At 37.6% G+C, this 6,000-nt stretch overlaps 1 protein-coding gene across 2 annotated transcripts in view; it reads right to left on the minus strand.

The window, feature by feature from the left end:
• The window catches only part of PKP2 (plakophilin 2), a 92,656-nt gene that overhangs the window by 41,627 nt on the left and 45,029 nt on the right, over positions 1-6,000 (minus strand). The gene's annotated exons all lie outside the window — the stretch shown is intronic.

Here is a 6,000-nt window from a genome sequence, read left to right on the forward strand (position 1 = left end):
GCATATCAGAATGACATATTCTTGGGCCACATTCCAAATTTATTAGCCAGAATCTCAGAATGGATTTTAGTAATTTGTATTTTAAAAATGATTCTTGGGGCCTTTGGCTGACCCATTAGGTAGAGCATGCAATTCCTGATCTCAGGGTTGTGCACTCGAGCCCCACACTGAGCATAGAGAGGGCTTGAAAAAAAAATGATTCCCATTTCTCGCATTGGGTAATGAATGGACTAAAGGACCCTTAATACATATTCATTTTAATGACTAGATTCTAGATGACCCGATATAACATTAGGGTTTAGGTTTTCATTGGTCTCACCTTTAACTTCCAGTCAATTTATTCATAGTGCCTAAATTTCTATTATTAAGTTCTTTGTTGCAGGTGATAAGCCTGTAATTTTCTATCTCTAAGCTCTCATTCTAGCCAAAAAGAAAGAAATGGATTCTGGTAAGGGATATACTTTGAATAATTAGCAATTATAAAAGAGATAAGAATAACTGCATTCTCCAGAAATGTATTGCCAACTGTGATTTTTGCAAAAAACAGCTAATTTTAGTAGAAGGATCTTATAAGATATTAAAATCTGTGTTTTATTAATATTGCCTTCTAGGAATAGAAATAGAGTTATTTAACAAACTCTGCATGACAATGAGGTAGCAAAAATTACATATATTATGATTAAATGAATCCCTATTATCAGTACAGAAGGAGAAGAGGAGCAGGAGGAGGAAGACTGGTTCATTTTAATCTTATTTTTCAAAGTGATCACAGACCAGGAGGAATTTTTTTTTTTAAATAATTTCCCTTGCATGGATATACTTCTTTCACCTAAGTTTTGTAAGCCTTCCCTGAAATATCACACTATTGCAAAGGCCATTTAGTCTAAGTTATATACAAACCCAAGATAACTTGTTGCACATTACAAGTGCAGAATAAAATAATATACAATTATTTTTAAAAGGTGCATAATGAATATCTTATAGCAAAATGTTTTTGCTACTTTATTAAAATATAGCAAGCCAATGAAATATTTCAAAAAAACATGCAGAGGTCAATATGCATTTTTAACAAATTTTATTGCCAATCATCCTGACTCTTCCTTATGCAACATGAAAAGAGGCACAAGAATCTCCTGCTTCATTCTTACCAAGTCAGAGTCCTACTCACTCCTGCAAATGCTCATTACTCAGTGACCTTGGAGATGAGCCTCTGAGACCAATATGTACTGTTCTCATTTCAATTAAAGTACACTAACAGGCTCACTTGGTAAGGAAGGGGGAACAATCTCATAGAGGGAACGTCTTTGATCCTTAAGTCTTTTCATCTGAAAAGGGAAGAGCTTCCCTCCTAGGCTGGTACTGAAAATGCCAGGAAGGTCAGTGAGTTGACGTTCTCTCTCAGCAGAACAAAGCGCTGATGCCTTTTTTATGCATATATAGAAATCGGATGGTTAATTTTTTTTATAGCTTGGCCAGGAAAATCAGGGTCTTATCTGAAAACAAACCTGATCCTTTTATTTCTCTTAATTGAGATATTCCCAGGTCATGAATCTCTTTTTTTATATTCAATCAGCCACAGATGTTGAACAACTTAGAGGAGTAGCAAAGTTGTTATTGCGGTAAACACACAGGCATGAAATAAGTGGCATCCTAATATTAAAGGATGCAAAAGTAGTTCAGAGATGCCCCTTCTTTCAAAACCCCACTGGGGGGGATGAAGTATGGAAGGATGGCATCTGAAAATCCTTCAGAGGAAAAGACAGCTATTGAAGGGTGAGGAGGGTTCACCAGGTGGTCAAGGTGTGGAAAAGGATTTTAGTCCAAGACAACAGCAGAGACAAAGATACCAAGACAGAAAAGAGACACAGACAGACCAGCAAATCCTTTAGGATTTCAGAACCTGGGCTGGGAGGGTATGAGAGGAGACATTGCTGCCAGTGGCCACCAGGCTCAGATCATAAAATCTTTGTGTGGCATACTGCACAGTATAGACTGTATCTTAGAGGTAATGGGGAGCACAACGGGACCATATTTTCCTATCAGCAAGAAATCACTAGGAGCAGAGTAGTGGACAGACTCGGAATGTGCAGAACTGAATCAGTGGGCAGGTAAGAGGCTACTGCAATAGTAGACCAGAGATGTGAAGAGGACTTAACCAAGTCAGTGGCAAGTGGAGACAGAGGAAGGGTCAGAGAGGAGTGAAGGAGAGCTCTCTGATCGGAGATCCTAAAAGACAAGTCTTTTCCCAAAGAAGTGTAAAAATGAATCACTCTCTGCCTCCAAAGAGGGAGGTGAGAGCCACTTTCATACAGCAAGACACCCAGATAGAGCTGGGTTGAAATATGGGCTTTGTTCTGTTAGCTGCATAATCTTGAGCAATCTACTTAAACCCCACCGAGTGTCACACTGATCATATGTAAATTGTCAATAATGCCTTATGGAGATGACTGGAGGGACAAAGATGAAAAATGGAAAGTCCTAGCTTAGTGACTAGCACAAAGAACAGGCTCAATAAAAAGATATCCACAAAATAGACAAGAAAAGATTCATATGTATGGTTATTCGCTTTGTGTTTCTAAGCAAAGATATAACATGTCTACATTAAGTCAACAATTTATTTCTGAGGCCCAGAAAGCACTTACTTAGCTGTTCTATTAATAGAGCTAAAGGAAGTTATTTAGAAGGATTTGTATCAAACACTCAAGTATCGACTCAATTCAATTAGCATGTAATGAGCCCCCTCGGGAAGGGATGCTTGGCTTGTACTAGAAATCCTGAGAATTGCACAATAAACCTCCACTGATCAGTTCTGCACATTATGTAAAGATAACTGAATGGTTTCTATGGCATTAATACCACAGAATGTTTCTCTGACCATAGTTTCCTATTGCCTACAAAAGAAGGGGAAGCATGGTTCAATGGATTACTTCCTCAACACACACCCACACATCCTCCCAAGCTCTCTAGATACAATATACCTTAACATCAATACTCTATTATCCAACTGCCTCTAAAAATGACCAGCAGCTTCTTTTTGCTTTGCTAATGATGTTCACTTTGCTGGGAATAATTTTCATTCTCCTTCAAAACACCAGTTCAAAATGTATCCTATCCTTATTTTAAAGTCTACAATGAAACATATCCTTTGGAAAGTTGTGTTTTTTTTTTGTTTTGTTTTGTTTTGTTTTGTTTTGTTTTTTTTTTACCGTAAAACAGATTATCTGATTCTCTCTTGCGGTTGTCGTTACTACAGTTTAATGAAGGAAATGTTAGGTTCCAATTGTGAGGTTTGGTTTTCTTTTTAAGTGCCAACCATCAAGTAACTGTTCATGTTTTAGTAGAAAGAAAAGAACATCTACAACCTTTCTAAAATGATTCTCATTGCCTGGTACTTGCAGGCACCCCGTAAATGCTGGCTGAATGAATGAATGAGATCCCTCTTAATTTCTGTAGGTGTTTTAATATAAGTCATAGTTATGGAAGGAAATTTCTCATGGGACATGACAGCGTGCTGGCAGAAGGATAGCAAGGTATAACCCTTCATATAGTTTTATAAAATTAAAATATATCAAGATAGAAAAATACGTGATTACTTTAAGATATAAATGGGCAGAGAAGACAGAATGACAACATTTTTAAAAACAGAAAAAAAAACTGTTGTATAATAAATTGCTGTATATTCTGCAGAAGTGTAGAATATATTCAACTTATAACAAAATGTATGGAATACTTCCTTCTAAAATAAACAACACTGTCCAGCATTATCATTTAAAAATACTTTTATATGATATATTGAAAAGGGCTTGGGCCTTACTTTTCTCATCTATAAAACCAAGATTTCATCACCTAATAATACCTAAAAATACCTTAAAACCTTTTGGCGATAAATTAAAAATGTACGTATATCACCTAGGCCCCTGAAGATACTTAAGGAAGGTTTCTGCAAGGCAATACCACCAACGGTTGCACTCAGTAATGTTCTTGCACTCGGGAACGTGTGCAGGGAGCATCAGCAGGGAGCTGACGGTGACAGCAAGAGGGCTAAGCTTGAACATCAATGCACCCTTTTCTCCTCTACCACATGCACTATTCATTTAAATAAAACTAGGTCTCTCTTCTCCACATTTCAAGGATTACTAAAACTGTTGCTTTAATTCTATCAGATTATGTCATTCTTCTAATCTATTGGGCAGAAAGAAGATATTTATTTGTTCAAATCAAGATTTTGAAATATGAAGTAAAGAACTAGAAAAACGCATCTGGCCACTCTCATCTTTTTTTCTTCTTTTTAGGGTGCAGGGATGAGTGGGCTAGGGAGCTGGTATTTTGGGGGGTCCAGGTAATGGAAGGATTGGGAAATAACATTTCTTGTATTTTGACTAATTTGACTAAACTAATCCTCTACATAAGGACACTATTTGATTCCCTGATTCACTTTCTTTGTATACATCCAGCGAGTGGATTATTGAATAAATAAAACAAATAATTGGGTGTGATTCTTACTGAGTCTCTTCAGAATGAATGCCTTGTGCACTTGAGGCAATACTGAAATCTTACACGTTCTCAAATCACAAAGTTGGCTGTTAGTAAACTGATGCAGAATCTCCCTGTGGTGAGTACTGTAAAGTTGTAAAAACATGCAAAGTTGCAGAGTTTTTAATTTAAAATATTGAGCAAAAGCCTCAAAATAATTTCCCTTTCAGGAAAAAAAATAATTCTAACTTGACTTTAATCTGGGGTTTAACTCAGAGGGTGACAATGTTCTTTGAAAGCCACCTCTCAGATAATAATGAGCCCATTAGCCATTTGTTTGGGGAAACTTAAGAAAAACAGATGACACCCTATCAAAATAACACCAGCATTCTTCACAGAGCTAGAACAAATAATCCTAAAATTTGTATGGAACCAGAAAAGACCCCAAAAACCAAAGCAGAAGGCATCACAATCCCAGACTTCAAGCTATGCTACAAAGCTGTAACCATCAGACAGTATGGTATGGGCACAAGAACAGACACTCAGATCAGTGGAACAGAATAGAGAACCCAGAAATGGACCCACAAACGTATGGCCAACTAATCTTTGACAAAGCAGGAAAGAATATCCAATGGAATAAAGACAGTCTCTTCAGCAAGTGGTGCTGGGAAAACTGGACAGAGACATGCAGAAGAATGAACCTGGACTACTTTCCTACACCACACCCAAAAATATACTCAAAATGGATGAAAGACCTAAATGTAAGACAGGAAGCCATCAAAATCCTCGAGGAGAAAGCAGGCAAAAACCTCTTTGATCTTGGCCGCAGCAACTTCTTACTCAACACGTCTCCGGAGGCAAGGGAAACAAAAGCAAAAATGAACTACTGGGACCTCATCAAAATAAAAAGCTTCTGACAACAAAGGAAACAATCAGCAAAGCTATAAGGCAACCGACAGAATGGGAGAAGATATTTGCAAACGACGTATCAGATAAAGGGTTAGTATCCAAAATCTATAAAGAACTTATCCAACTCAACACTCAAAAAATAAATAGTCCAGTGAAGAAAAGGGCAAAAGACACGAATGGACACTTCTCCAAAGAAGACATCCGGATAGGCAACCGACATGTGAAAAAATGCTCAACATCACTCATCATCAGGGAAATACAAATCAAAACCACAATGAGATACCACCTTACACCTGTCAGAATGGCTAACATTAACAACTCAGGCAACAGCAGATGTTGGCAAGGATGCGGAGAAAGAGGATCTCTTTTGCATTGCTGTTGGGAATGCAAGCTGGTGCAGCCACTCTGGAAAACAGTATGGAGGTTCCTCAAAAAGCTAAAAACAGAACTACCCTATGACCCATCAATTGCACTACTAGGCATTTATCCATGGGATACAGGTGTGCTGTTTTGAAGGGACACATGCACCCCCATGTTTATAGCAGCACTATCAACAATAGCCAAAGTATGGAAAGAGCCCAAATGTCCATCAATGGATGAATGGATAAAGATGTGGTA

This window comes from Panthera uncia, chromosome B4 (genome assembly GCF_023721935.1).
Source record: "Panthera uncia isolate 11264 chromosome B4, Puncia_PCG_1.0, whole genome shotgun sequence".
Taxonomy (NCBI): Eukaryota; Metazoa; Chordata; class Mammalia; order Carnivora; family Felidae; genus Panthera; species Panthera uncia.